Source organism: Salmo salar, chromosome 04 (genome assembly GCF_965601325.2).
Source record: "Salmo salar chromosome 04, fSalSal1, whole genome shotgun sequence".
Taxonomy (NCBI): domain Eukaryota; kingdom Metazoa; phylum Chordata; class Actinopteri; order Salmoniformes; family Salmonidae; genus Salmo; species Salmo salar.
The window spans coordinates 50,197,043-50,212,745 of record NC_138294.1 but is presented as its reverse complement, the minus strand read 5'-3'; the positions used below and the strand labels follow the sequence as shown (position 1 = coordinate 50,212,745).

The following is a 15,703-nucleotide window of genomic DNA, read 5'->3' as shown; positions in this document are numbered from 1 at the left end:
ATGCAAGACAATGTGGAATAACTACTATAAGACTGACTGTGAGATGGATACTTCAGATGTTTCATTGTCAACTGTTTATATCCTTGGGATTAACTGTTCTCCCATGGTGTACTTTGTCTCCTGGAAGATAGTTCAATAACAATGCTTTCAAGGATAAAAATATATGTTATGTTTTATTTAATTGAATCGAATTGAGTTCTAATTGGAATTTGTGGAATTGTTGGGGATAATATTGAATTGGAAATTGAATTATTGGAATTTACATAACATTGGAATTGAGAGGAATGTATTATCTCTGAATTCAAAGACTGACCTGGAATTTGAATTTAATTTAATTTAAAGGGGGAGGGAATTGAATTAGAATTGAATTGTGGAATTAACTTGTAAACAAACTATTTAGTGCAAAAAGTGTCAATGCAGATTGTCCGAGTAGCTATTGGTAAACTGTTTAACTATTTAGTCTTATGGCTTGGGGGTAGAAGCTATTCAGGGTCCTGTTGGTTCCAGGCATGGTGCACTGGTACCGCTTGCCATGCGGTAGCAGAGAGAACAGTCTATTTAGGGCCTTCCTCTGACACCGCCTGATTTAGAGGTCCTGGATGGCAGGGAGCTCGGCTTCAGAGATGTACCACGCTGTACGCATTACCCTTCGTAGCGTCTTGCGGTCAAATGCCAAGCAGTTGCCATACCAAGCGGTGAAGCAGCCAGTCAAGATATTCTCAATAGTGCAGCTGTAGAACTTTTTAAGAGTCTGAGGGCTCATACCAAATCTTTTCAGCCTCCTGAGGGGGAAGATGTGTTGTCGTAACCTCTTCATGACTGTGCTGGTGTGTGTGGACCATGATAAATCGTTAATGATGTGGACACAGGAACTTGAAGATCTCAACTCGCTCCACTACATTACACTTCCTGTAGTTGTCTGTAGTCCACAATCAGCTTCTTTGTCTTGCTGATGTTGAGGGAGAGGTTGTTATTCTGTCACCACACTGCCAGCTCTCTGACCTCCTCCCTATAGGATGTCTCATTGTCGTCAGTGATCAGGACACCACCGTGTCGTCGGCAAACTTAATGATGGTGTTGCAGTCGTGGGTGAACAGGGAGTACAGGAGGGGACTAAGCACGCACCTCTGAGGGGCCCTCGTGTTGAGGGTCAGCGTGGTGGATGTGTTGTTGCCTACCCTCACCACCTGTGGGCGGCCTGTCGTGAAGTGGGAGGTGGGAGGGAGGTGTTTAGTCCCAGGGTCTTTAGCTTAGTGATGTGTTGGAAGACACTATGGTGTTTAACACTGAGCTGTGGTCAATGAACAGCATTTTCACATAGGTGTTCCTCTTGTCGAGGTGGGAAAGGGCAGTGTTGAGCGCAATAGAGATTGCATCATCTGTGGATCTGTTGGGGTGGTATGCAAATTGGAGTGGGTCCAGGGTGTCTGGAATGGTGGTGTTGATGTGAGCCATGACCAGCCTTTCAAAGTATTTCATGGCTACAGATAGGAGTGCTACGGGGGGATTGTCATTTAGACAGCTTACCTTGGTGGTCTTGGGGAAAGGGACTATGGTGGTCTGCTTGAAACATGTAGGTATTACAGTCTGGTTCAGGGAGAGTTGAACATTTCCATGAAGACACTTGCCAGCTGGTCAGTGCATGCTCTGCGTACGCATCCTGATAATGTTAACCTGTGTAGTTCTTACTCATATCGGCTACATAGAGTATGATCACACAGTCATCAAGAACAACTGGTGCTTTCATCTCATGTATGGTTCAGTGTTGCTTGCCTCGAAGCAAGCATAGCAGGAATTTAGCTTGTCTGGTAGGTTTCTCTTTGTAATCCGTAATAGTTTGCAAGCCCTGCCACATCCGATGAGCATCAGAGCCAGTGTAGCAGGATTCAATCATAGTCCTGTAATGATGCTTTGCCTGTTTGATGGTTCGTTGAGGGCGTAGAGGGATTTCTTATAAGCGTCCGGAATGAGTATCTGGCTCCTTCTAAGTGGCAGCTCTAGCCTTTAGCTCAGTGCGGATGTTGTCTGTAATACATGGCTTCTGGATGGGATATGTGGGGATGAAGTCGTCAATGCACTTATTAATTAATGAAGCCAGTGACTGATGTGGTAAACTCCTCAATGCCATCGGATGAATCCTGGGACATATTCCAGTCTGCATTAGCGAAACAATCCTGTAGCTTAGTATCTGCTTCATTAGACCACTTCCATATTGAGCGCTGGTTCTTCTTGTTTGAGTTTCTGCTTGTATGCAGGAATCAGGAGGATAGAGTTATGGTCACATTAGCCAAAAGGAGGGTGAGCTTTGTATGCTTTTCTGTGTTTGGAGTAAAGGTGATCTAGAGTTTTTTTCGTCTGTAGTTGCCAGAGGTGTGGACTCGAGTCACATGACTTGGACTCGAGTCACAAATATGATGACTTGCAACTTGACTTTGACTTTATCACCAATGACACGTGACTTCGACTTGAGCCTTATGACATGACCTGACTTGATTCCCTCCTCAAGCCCAAATATTTAAAATGATGCTATTAAAAAATGTGTACAGCGTATCAACTCTTCATTTAACAGACTACAGTTTGAATCAGACAACAGCCAATCAAATTGTGCCAGCTGAGAAACAGTTGTGCGTGGCAGTGCAGAGGAAGGTCGGCGGGTGAATTCAGATGGAGCCCTTGGAAAGATGATACCCAAAATTATTTTTTGGGGATATAAAGACGACGCTGTATCAACAAAAAAATTACAGACGGAGGTGCAACAATTTCCAACTTTGTTCAACATTTGAAGCTACACAAACAACGGTAAGTAATGGCTAATATAGACAACAGCTATATATTTTTATTACTTTACTAGTGTAGGCTAACGTAACGTTAAATCAATGAGCGGGAACGTGCGGGAACGTGATCATTGCACCCAAGATTGAGCTACAACTGGCTAGGCAGTTGGTAGCTTAATCCTGCCTGATGTTATTGCTTGTTCCTAAAACCATTGACATACGTTAGCCTACTGTAACCACACAGAGAGTGTGTGTTACGGTTGGGTGATTGTGTACAAGCCTACATCGCCTGATCACTATTGGGGGGTGTGTCTGTCTCATGGCTACCCATGTATTTCCATGGAAATATAACGTTTATTTGGAAAGCAATAAATATGTAGATATTTTTAAAAGCATTCATGATTAGCGTAAATGTAATATACTAACTATTACTCTTGTTAAAAATATGAAATGGTATTACATTTGGTGAAGAGCACATTATGACTTGTTTAGGATTCAAAACTCAAAGTTAAAGACTTAAGACTTGACTTGATACTTGACGGTCTTGACTTGAGACTTGACTCGGTCTTGCCTGTCTTGACTTTGGGACTTGACTTGGAACTTGAGTGCGAAGACTTGAAACTTACTTGTGACTTGTAAAACAATGACTTGGTCCCACCTCTGGTAGTTGCACACCTGACATTCTGGTAGAAATTAGGCAAGATGGATTTCAGTTTTCCTGCACTGAAATCACAGGTAACTAGGAGTGTCTTCTCTGGGTGAGCATTTTCTTGTCTGTTTATGACCCTACAGTGCATTTGGAAAGTATTCAGACCCCTTGACCATTTCCACATTTTGTTACATTACAGCCTTATTCTAAAATGGATTAAATAGTTTTTTCCTCATCAATCTACACACAATACCCCATAATGACAAAGCAAAACCTTATATATATATATTTGCAAATGAGTTAAAAATATAAAACTTAAATATCACATTTACATAAGTATTCAGAGCCTTTACTGAGTACTTTATTGAAGCACCTTTGACAGCAATTACAGCCTCAAGTCTTCTTGGGTATGACGCTACAAGCTTGGCACAACTGAAATTTGTGGAGTTTTCTCCCATTCCTTTATGCAGATCCTCCCAAGCTGTCACGTCCTGACCAGTAAAGGGGTTATTTGTTATTGTAGTTTGGTCAGGACGTAGCAGGGGGTGTTTGTTTTATGTGGTTCGGGGTTTGTTGGGCTATGTATTTATGTAAGAGGGGTGTTTGTTTAGAGTGTTCCGCGGTTTTTGGTCTATGTTCTAGGTTAGTGTTTTTCTATGTTTAGTCTAGTTTTTCTACTTCTATGTTTAGGGTTTGTTGATTGACCTTCAATTGGAGGCAGCTGTTCCTCATTGCCTCTGATTGAAGGTCCTATGTATAGGGGTGTTTGTGGGTAGTTGTTTCCTGTTTTGTGTCTGTGCACCTGACAGGACTGTTTAGTGTCGTTCGTTGTTTTGTATACGTGATTTGTTTGTTTTTCCTTCTTTTGATTTAATAAAGAGGATGAGTATACACGTTCCCGCTGCACCTTGGTCCAATCCTTACAACGTCCCTTACACAAGCTCTGTCACGTTGGATGGGGAGCGTCGCTGCACAGCTTTATTAAGGTCTCTCCAGAGATGTTCGATCGTGTTCAAGTCTGGACTCTGGCTGGGCATCTCAAGGACATTCAGAGTCTTGTCCCAAAGCCACTCCTGCATTGTCTTGGCTGTGTGCTTAGGGTCGTTGTCCTTCGACCCACTCTGAGGTCCTGAGCTCTCTGGAGCAGGTTTTCATCAAGGATCTCTCTGTACTTTGCTCCATTCATCTTTCCCTTGATCCCTACTCGTCTTCCAGTCCCTGCCCCTGAAAAACATCCCCACAGCATGATGCTGCCACCACCATGCTTCACCGTAGGTATGGTACCAGGTTTACTCCAGATGTAAAGCTTGGCATTCAGGCCAAAGAGTTCAATCTTAGTTTCATCAGAATAGAGAATCTTGTTTCTGAGGCCTTTTGGCAAACTCCAAGTGGGCTGTCATGTGCCTTTTACTGAGGAATGGATTCCATCTGGCCACTCTACCATAAAGGCCTGATTGGTGGAGTGCTGCAGAGATGGTTGTCCTTCTGGAAAGTTCTCTGATCTCCACAGAGGAACTTTGGGGCTCTGTCAGAGTGACCATCGGTTTCTTGGTCACCTCCTTGACCAAGACCCTTCTCCTCCGATTGCTCATTTTGCCAGATGGCCAGCTCTAGAAAGAGTCTTGGTGGTTCCAAACTTCTTTCATTTAAGAATGATGGAGTCCACTGTGTTCTTGGGGACCTTCAATGCTGCAGAAATGGTTTGGTACCTTTCCCCAGATCTGTGCCTCAACACAATCCTGTTTCGGAGCGCTACGGAGAATTCCTTTGACCTCATAGCTTGGTTTTTGCAAAAATTTCAACAAACCTGTTTTCACTTTGTCATTATGGCGTATTGTGTGTCGATTGATGATGAAAATGCTTTATTTAATCCATTTTAGAATAAGGCTGTAAGATAACAACATTTGGAAATAATCATGGGGTCTGAATACTTTGTGAATGCACTAGCTTGTTGCGGTTTTAGTGCCAGCATCAGTTTGTCGTGGTAAATAGACAGCAATGAAAAAATATAGATGAAAACTCTTGGTAAATAGTATGGTCTACAGGTTATTATGAGGTATTGTAACTCAGGCAAGCAGAACCGCAAGACTTGCTGAACATTAGAGATTGCGCACCAGCTGTTGTTAACAAAGAGTCACACACCTCCTCCCTTGAGCTTACCCGACACTGCCCTTCTGTCCTGCCGATGCATAGAAAAACAGCTAGATGTATATTATCCATGTCTTTGTTCAGCCACAGCTCCGTGAAACATAGGATATTACAGTTCTTTAGGTCCCTTTGATAGGATAGTCTCGAACGGATCTCGTACAGTTTGTTCTCTGGTGATTGTCCGTTCACCAATAGAACGGAGGGTAGAGAGGGTTTATGTACTCACCTATGTAGTTCCGTCAGGGTGCCCGCTCATCGGCCTCTCTTACCAACGTGTGGGCTCGCTATGGGATATTAAGTTAACAAATAAGGGTTGATGTTTAGTTCCCATCAAATATTACCACCAGTAGAGGAGTGTTGATGCACAATAATCGCTAATCCCAGTTAGAGTGCTGTGTTTGTACAGTATGAGTATGTGAGTACAGTACATGGGTGCCTGTGTGCGTGTGTGTGTGTGAGAGAGAGAGAAACGACAGGGAATAGAGAGTGGGACAGAGAGAGAAGAGTTGTCATTGAATTGTTTTATGTGATTCATTTCTCATCCTATTTATGTAACTATAATCCAATTGAATGGGAGGATGTAAACAATAAAAAATAAATATGGCAATGACGAACACTGAAAGGAGGAGGAGGAGGGAGTGAGCAAACAGAGGACAGGAAGAGAGAGAGAGCGGGAAGGAGTGATAGGGAGGGAGAGGGAGTAGACTCCAGATGGAAACCGAAATTACATTTATAACCTGAGCAGAAGGTTAGGTTTGGCGAGAAGACTGTCGTCATTCTGACTCCCATCAGCCAGTGTGAGGTGAGCTTCTCATTCTGTAACTACTTAACAGCTTTTGACACTTTGGTTGTCTTTAAACTAGTTGTGTTTGCCGTGATTAATGTAAATGTGAATGTGTATTTCTAAGTTTGTGTAGATGTCAGTCTAGGACGTTGTAACAGTAAACCACATTACCCTTGTGTGTGCTTTAAGTGGTTTCCTGGGGGGTCTGAGTCTCTTGCTGTATTCTGACAATCGTAAATAAATAATGGTCTCGAAAACCCGACCCTAGGCAACACAGTGACTCGGTTTCAATGATGGACTATTTTGGTATAGTGGAACTACTGACTACATCATTACCTACATCATTACTTTATACGCTTGATTAAAACACAAAATAGTAACTAGCAAGATGGAGATCACAGAGGTTCTTTAAGAGTGCTTTTCTCAAGTGGCTAGTTTGCATCATATACCTTCACTACAACCACTGCACAAGTTCTGCAAACTTTGGTTTTGAATTGTGGCGTTCTGGCATGTCTGCTTGGTTATTGGTCGGGAGAGTCCCACCATTTTTTCTCTCTCTTATCGATGTAGGCATGACAGAGTTCCTCTATGCCTATAGAGTCCATAATTGAAACCAGCCCCTTGTCACTGTGTTGCCTAAGGTTGGGTTTTCATGACAACTCAAATACAGTGTAACAAAAATGTTGAATGATGCTATGTTTTGAACATACTGTGTATTTGGCTGGTCTTCTGCAGTTCGGAGAAGTCTCAGGCTCACATATGTACTGTACCTTTGTGCGTTTGTGTGCCTGGGTGTGTGTCTGTCACCTTTGTGTACCTGGTCAGGGTACTCACCATGAAGAGAATGACATTCCTATCCATAATTATGTATTGCTGAGTTGTACAGATCTGGGACCCATGATGTAATTCCCTTACAGTAATTATGTTACCGGATGTAAATCCACTTTACTTACTGTAGTTCAATAACCAAAATAGATTTTTTCAAACTCAAGATGTCATGTAATAGACGACAATCCATTGTTTCTGCACAAATCTTTTATGCGACCACATTTTTAGAAAACGTTGGGACGGCAGGTAGCCGAGTGGTTAGAGTGTTGGGCCAGTAACCGAAAGGTTACAATGTGTAAATCTGGTTGAGCGAGTGCTGGTTGAGAGAATGCCAAGAGTGTGCAAAGCTGTCATCAAGGCAAAGGGTGGCTACTTTGAAGAATCTCAAATATAAAATATATTTAGATTTGTTTAACACTTTTTTTGGTTACTACAGGATTCCATATGTGTTATTTCATAGTTCTGATGTCTTCACTATTATTCTACAATGTAGAAAATAGTCAAAAATAAAGAAAAATCCTTCGAATGAGGAGTTGTGTCCAAACTGTTGACTGGTACTCTATGTGTCCTAGAACGCATTTAATTTATTCTTAACAAATTCTCCAAATGTTTTCTTAGGTTGTGGGAACAGTCTTGTGAGAACAATGAGTGGACATCACAAAAGATATGTTCCCAAAACACAAAAACTGTTCAGTCGTGCAGATGAGTCTACAGTGTTTATTTTTAGGTGCAAAAAAACAATCACCTGATGTTACAAGGACATTTTCAGAACCCATTTAATCTCTTCTTTAAAGGTTTGCAATATATGTTATTAGGTTGTGGGAACAGTCTGGCGGGAACATTGTGGGGACATCCCAAAAGATATGTTCCCAAAATAGAAAAACTGTCAAGTTGTGCAGATTATTACAATGCTTCTTTTAGGGTGCAAAAAACATTCACCTGATGTTGTAAGAACATTCCCGGAATACATTTTCTATGTTCTTTAATAAAACATTTATTTAGGTTGTGGGAACATTGTGGGGATATGGTTACCAAAACACTAAAAGTGTCCAATTGTGCTGACATTCAGATAATGTTTGTATCTGACTGCTCAAAACATTCCTTTGATGTTGCAAGAATGTTGACAGAACAGCCTTTAAGTTATTTGAAGGTTCCCAGAACATTTAAATAGGTTGTGGGAACAGTGTGGGTGCATGCCAAGAGATGGGTTCCCAAAACACAAACTATGCTCAGTTGTGATGACATTCATACAATGTTTAAGTTAGGTTGCACAGGACATTCCCTTAATGTTCAGGATGAAATAAGTCAGTTTATTTTACATTTTACATTTACGTCATTTAGCAGACGCTCTTATCCAGAGCGACTTACAAATTGGTGCATTCACCTTATGATATGCAGTGGAACAACCACTTTACAATAGTACATCTATATCTTTTTTGGGGGGGAGGGGGGGTTAGAAGGATTACTTTATCCTATCCCAGTTATTCCTTAAAGAGGTGGGGTTAAATCCTCTTAAGGATCGAACCATTTTTTTTCTCCATTTTCGACCTATTATCCCATTATGCTAACTTTTTCAAGCTTTTCTTTTTTTTTTATTAAATGAAAGAAAGCTTTGCTTTTCTTCTTACAAGACCATCAGGCATGACTGAGCTGTATTGTCTTGTAGTAATGTGGTGCAGGACTACATTTCCTTTATCCTTAATTCTAGCTATACAAAAAAAAAGTGTATCATTATAACATCCTTTTTGGTCAGTAGATTCCCAGCATAACACCAGGTGGTGGTGTGTTGGACACAGTAGCTGAGATACATAGAGCCTGTCTGTATTCCTCATTTCTGTAATGGTTAGCTTACCATTGTAATATTGAATTAGGCTCAGAACCACTTGTATTTTAAAACATGTTCCTGTTTTATCAATTCATATGCTGATCAATGGTAAATAAAAAAGTATTTGGACACCCCTTCAAATTAGTGGATTCGACTATTTCAGCCACACCCGTTGCAGACAGTTGTATACAATCAAACACAGCCATGCAATCTCCACAGACAAACATTGGCAATAGAATAACCTTACTGAAGAGCTCAGTGACTTTCAACTTGGTACTGTCATAGGGTGCCACCTTTCCAACACATCCGTTCATAACATTTCTGCCCTGCTAGAGCGGCCCCAGTCAACTGTAAGTGCTGCTATTGTGGAAGTGGAAACATCGAGGAGCAACAACATTTACATTACATTTACGTAATTTAGCAGACGCTCTTATCCAGAGCGACTTTCAAATTGGTGCATTCACCTTATGATATCCAATAGAACAACCACTTTACAATAGTACATCTATATCTTTTTTTTGTGGGGGAGGGTAGGGGGGGGTTAGAAGGATTACTTAATCCTATCCCAGGTATTCCTTAAAGAGGTGGGGTTTCAGGTGTCTACGGAAGGTGGTGATTGACTCCGCTGTCCTGGCGTCGTAAGGGAGCTTGTTCCACCATTGGGGTGCCAGGGCAGCGAACAGTTTTGACTGGGCTGAGCGGGAACTGTGCTTTTGCAGAGGTAGGGGGGCCAGAAGTGGATGAACGCAGTGCCCTTGTTTGGGTGTAGGGCCTGATCAGAGCCTGAAGGTACGGAGGTGCCGTTCCCCTCACAGCTCCGTAGGCAAGCACCATGGTCTTGTAGCAGATGTGAGCTTCAACTGGAAGCCAGTGGAGTGTGCGGAGGAGCGGGGTGACGCGAGAGAACTTGGGAAGGTTGAACACCAGACTGGCTGCGGCGTTCTGGATGACTTGTAGGGGTTTAATGGCACAGGCAGGGAGCCCCGCCAACAGGGAGTAGCAGTAATCCAGACGGGAGATGACAAGTGCCTGGATTAGGACCTGCGCCGCTTCCTGTGTAAGGCAGGGTCGTACTCTGCGAATGTTGTATAGCATGAACCTACAGGATCGGGTCACCGCCTTGATGTTAGCGGAGAACGAAAGGGTGTTGTCCAGGGTCACGCCGAGGCTCTTAGCACTCTGGGAGGAGGACACAATGGAGTTGTCCACCGTGATGGCGAGATCATGGAAAGGGCAGTCCTTCCCCGGGAGGAAGAGCAGCTCCGTCTTGCCGAGGTTCAACTTGAGGTGGGGATCCGTCATCCACACTGATATGTCTACCAGACATGCAGAGATGCGATTCGCCACCTGGTTATCAGAAGGGGGAAAGGAGAAGATTAATTGTGTGTCGTCTGCGTAGCAATGATAGGAGAGACCATGTGAGGATATGACAGAGCCAAGTGACTTGGTGTAAATCGAGAATAGGAGAGGGCCTAGAACTGAGCCCTGGGGGACACCAGTAGTGAGAGCACGTGGTGCGGAGACGGATTCTCGCCACGCCACCTGGTAGGAGCGACCTGTCAGGTAGGACGCAATCCAAGAGTGAGCCGCGCCGGAGATACCCAACTCGGAGAGGGTGGAGAGGAGGATCTGATGGTTCACAGTATCAAAGGCAGCAAATAGGTCTAGAAGGATGAGAGCAGAGGAGAGAGAGTTAGCTTTAGCAGTGCGGAGAGCCTCCGTGACACAGAGAAGAGCAGTCTCAGTTGACCAGCCTTGAAACCTGACTGATTTGGATCGAGAAGGTCATTCTGAGAGAGATAGCAGGAGAGCTGGCCAAGGACGGCACATTCAAGAGTTTTGGAGAGAAAAGAAAGAAGGGATACTGGTCTGTAGTTGTTGACATCGGAGGGATCGAGTGTAGGTTTTCTGAGAAGGGGTGCAACTCTCGCTCTCTTGAAGACTGAAGGGACGTAGCTAGCGGTCAAGGATGAGTTGATGAGCGAGGTGAGGTAAGGGAGAAGGTCTCTGGAAATGGTCTGGAGAAGAGAGGAGGGGATAGGGTCAAGCGGGCAGGTTGTTGGGCGGTCGGCCGTCACAAGACGCAAGATTTCATCTGGAGAGAGAAGGGAGAAAGAGGTCAAAGCATAGGGTAGGGCAATGTGAGCAGGACCAGCGGTGTCGTTTGACTTAACAAACGAGGATCGGATGTCGTCGACCTTCTTTTCAAAATGGTTGACGAAGTCATCCGCAGAGAGGGAGGAGGGGGGGGGGAAGGAGGATTCAGGAGGGAGGAGAAGGTGGCAAAGAGCTTTCTAGGGTTAGAGGCAGATGCTTGGAAGTTAGAGTGGTAGAAAGTGGCTTTAGCAACAGAAACAGAGGAGGTAAATGTAGAGAGGAGGGAGTGAAAAGATGCCAGGTCCGCAGGGAGGCTAGTTTTCCTCCATTTCCGCTCGGCTGCCCAGAGCCCTGTTCTGTGAGCTCGCAATGAGTCGTCAAGCCACGGAGCAGGAGGGGAGGACCGAGCCGGCCTGGAGGATAGGGGACATAGAGAGTCAAAGGATGCAGAAAGGGAGGAGAGGAGGGTTGAGGAGGCAGAATCAGGAGATTGGTTGGAGAAGGATTGAGCAGAGGGAAGAGATGATAGGATAGAAGAGGAGAGAGTAGCAGGAGAGAGAGAGCGAAGGTTGCGACGGCGCAATACCATCTGAGTAGGGGCAGAGTGAGTAGTGTTGGAGGAGAGCGAGAGGGAAAAGGATACAAGGTAGTGATCGGAGACTTGGAGGGGAGTTGCAGTGAGATTAGTAGAAGAACAGCATCTAGTGAAGATGAGGTCAAGCGTATTGCCTGCCTTGTGAGTAGGGGGGGACGGTGAGAGGGTGAGGTCGAAAGAGGAGAGGAGTGGAAAGAAGGAGGCAGAGAGAAATGAGTCAAAGGTAGACGTAGGGAGGTTAAAGTCACCCAGAACTGTGAGGGGTGAGCCATCCTCAGGAAAGGAACTTATCAAGGCGTCAAGCTCATTGATGAACTCTCCAAGGGAACCTGGAGGGCGATAAATGGTAAGGATGTTAAGCTTGAATGGGCTAGTGATTGTGACAGAATGGAATTCAAATGAGGAGATAGACAGATGGGTCAGAGGAGAAAGAGAGAATGTCCACTTGGGAGAGATGAGGATTCCAGTGCCACCACCCCGCTGACCAGATGCTGAACTCTGCCTTGTTGGCCGCAGACCGGCAGTTCCAGAGGCTGTCGGAGACTTGGAACTCCACGTGGGTCGTGCGCGCTGGGATCACCAGGTTAGAGTGGCAGCGGCCACGCGATGTGAAGCGTTTGTATGGCCTGTGCAGAGAGGAGAGAACAGGGATAGACCAACACATAGTTGATAGGCTACAGGAGAGGCTACGCTAATGCAAAGGAGATTGGCATGAAAATTAACTAAACAACTGGGGAAGCGAGAGAGCAGGGCCTCCCTCACTAACAATTCACTGAAACACTAAAACGCTAAAATATAACTTTTCTAGCTACCACTAGAAATTAAAATTGATGTAAACTACAGTGGTTCAATGTTTCCAGGAATGGGCTCAAACTTAGTTTATTCCGCTAGATAACTTTTGCAGGGTACATATACGACGTTCATAGCGTATTTGTTTTAGGTTTAACAAAATATTCTATTGATGTTCATGCAATTTACATTTTACCTTGTCTTGGACGTCCTCAGAACAGAATATTTAGAAAATGTTAGATTTAAGTTTGACCTAATATTACCACAACTTTCTCAGCATGCACATGAGAAAGCAGATTGGAATACATCCCCATTATGTTTCTCTCCAGATTTGCTTATTTTCTTCCCATATGTTTATGTACCCTGCACATGTGACATAACTCCACCATTCATATCATTATCAAAGATAATAACATTTTTAAACATATTTTGAACATGGTTCCGATCTCAATTAACCAAAAGTAAGAGGTTGTAGTGTGGATAAAGGGGAAAAGGCAAGGGGTGAGCCATTCTTACTAATCTACTGGAGAACACGTTCAGGTTTAAGTATAACTTTTCAATGACTGAAGCTTTTAGTGAGATGTTTAATGGTTTAAAATGTAATACTTTTAGCCCCCGGAACTCATATTCATTATATAAATAAGCATGTTTAATTTTGTCTGGCAAGTTGTCTGGAGAAAGCAGGGCCATAAGTAAATATGTAAGTAAACTGTGATATCGCAAGTCCGACTCCACGAGGGGGCTAAAGGGGGCTTAGCCTGCGTTCCTACAACACAAAAGTAAGAATGGAGGCTACAGGGCTGCTGAAGGCGGTGACGGACCCCAGCTATTAGTTTACAGCCAACATGGTGCACAGAATCCTCAACGAGTACGAAGCCATTTGGGCACAGTGCAGTGCCAGTGGCATTGACACACCACCAGCTCCAAGCAAATGACAATGTTATGTACATACAAATTTCCAGCAATATGAGGTGGACAGTACAGTAGGCCAGCAGGACACAGGAAAAGAGACAATGTAAAATACTGTTTTTCAACGCGTTATATGCTGTCATTGGTGAAATGTCAGAACGATTTAGCGAACGCAACAGCCAACTGGTGGAGACCCTGTGTGCCCTTGACCCGGAGAGCCATGACTTTCTAGATGTGAAAAATGTCAAACCACTGCTTGAACCAAGCAAAATAGATTTGATGGAAGCTGAGTTTAGTGTCGCTCACCGGTTTTTGCAGATTGAAATCGTCCGCTCTGGCTCCAATGAGGACAAATGGACCCCACTTGAAATCCAGCAATGATCCTCTGGGTATCTCTCTGCTATCCTGACCATGCTTACTGCACTGAAACATGGACTGACTTTTGGGGCGTCCACGGCTACCTGCGAAAACACATTTTCTGCTTTGACAAATGTGTTCAGTCAGCACAGAAGAGGCATGCTACACCCAAGGAAAACCTCAACTAATCCAACTGGCATTTGAGGGATCTCTTATAAGTATATTTCAGGGAGAACGGAGTAATTGACTACTCAGGAAGTTCCACATAGCATCAAGGAAGCTGCCACTCTTTGAAAAAGTAAGATTGTTTCAATCTAGCTGGTTGGATTTTATCAAAATCTTGCTTAAGTCTGTAGTCGGACACGGAACCACGAAGGGGCTAAATGGGGTTTAGCCCCCTCAGTTCAAACTTTAGCTCCCTTAGTTTTAGTTTTATGTCCCTATATAAAAATATCCAAAAAGTTCAAAGATTGAGTGACAGGCACCGTATCAACACAATGGACAAGGTGCGCTGCTGTATGTGTAGACAGGCTGGTCTCATAGACTAGACGTAACAAAGTACAGTGCCTTGCAAAAGTATTCATTCCCCTTGGCGTTTTTCCTATTTTGCTGCATTACAACCTGTAATTTAAATTGAGTTATATTTGGACTTGTAATGTAATGGACATACACAAAATAGTCCAAATTGGTGAAGTGAAATGAAAAAAAGAACCTGTTTCAAACAATAAAAAATTATATTAATTGAAAAGTGGTGCGTGCATATGTATTCACCCCCTTTGCTATGAAGCCCCTAAATACGATCTGGTGCAACCAGTTACCTTCAGAAGTCACATAATTAGTTAAATAAAGTCCACCTGTGTGCAATCTAAGTGTCACATGATCTCATTATACACCTGTTCTGAATGGTCCCAGAGTCTGCAACACCACTAAGCAAGGGGCACCACCAAGCAAGTGGCACCATGAAGAACAAGGAGCTCTCCAAACAGGTCAGGGACAAAGTTGTGGATCAGGTTTGGGTTATAAAAAAATATCAGAAACGTTGAACATCCCACAGAGCACCATTAAATTCATTATTCAAAAATGGAAAGAATATGGCACCACAACAAACCTGCCAAGAGAGGGTCGCCCACCAAAACTCATGGACCAGACAAGGAGGGCATTAATCAGAAAGGCAACAAAGAGACCAAAGATAACCCTGAAGGAGCTGCAAAGCTCCACAGCGGAGATTGGAGTATCTGTCCATAGGAACACTTTAAGCCATACATTCCACAGAGCTGGGCTTTACAGAAGAATGGACAGAAAAAAGCCACAGAAACAAGCACCTCTCATCACCCCGAGAATAGCATCCCCACAGTGAAGCATGGTGGTGGCAGCATCATGCTGTGGGGATGTTTTTCATCGGCAGCGACTGAGAAACTGGTCAGAATTGAAGGAATGGTGGATGGTGCTAAATAGAGGGAAATTCATGAGGGAAACCTGTTTCAGTCTTCCAGAGTTTTGAGACTGGGACGGAGATTCACCTTCCAGCAGGACAATAACCCTAAGCATACTGCTAAAGCAACACTCTAGTGGTTTAAGGGGAAACATTTAAATGTCTTGGAATGGCCTAGTCAAAGCCCAGACCTCAATCCAATTGAGAATCTGTGGTATGACTTAAATATTACTGTACAGCAGCGGAACCCATCCAACTTGAAGGAGCTGGAGCTGTTTTGCCTTGAAGAATGGGCAAAAATCCCAGTGGCTAGATGCGCCAAGCTTATAGAGACATACCCCAAGAGACTTTCAGCTGTAAAGGTGGCTCTTCAAAGTATTGACTTTTGGGGGGGGGGGGGGGGGGTGAAGAGTTATGCACACTCAAGTTTTTAGTTGTTTTGTCTTATTTCTTGTTTGTTTCACAATAAAAAATATTTTGCATCTTCAAAGTGGTAGGCATGTTGTGTAAATCAAA

The 15,703-nt window shown here is 43.7% G+C and overlaps 1 protein-coding gene across 2 annotated transcripts in view; it reads left to right on the top strand.

Annotated features, from left to right (window-relative positions):
• Positions 1–5,986: 5,986 nt before the first annotated feature.
• hrh2b (histamine receptor H2b) overlaps positions 5,987–15,703 on the top strand; it is a 28,326-nt gene continuing 18,609 nt past the window's right edge. Inside the window, exon 1 of one of the 2 annotated variants that reach the window (XM_045716958.2) lies at positions 5,987–6,373. The gene's annotated coding sequence lies outside the window, so the exon portion shown is untranslated. The remainder of the gene's footprint in view (positions 6,374–15,703) is intronic. The other variant, XM_014196571.3, reaches the window with a different exon arrangement.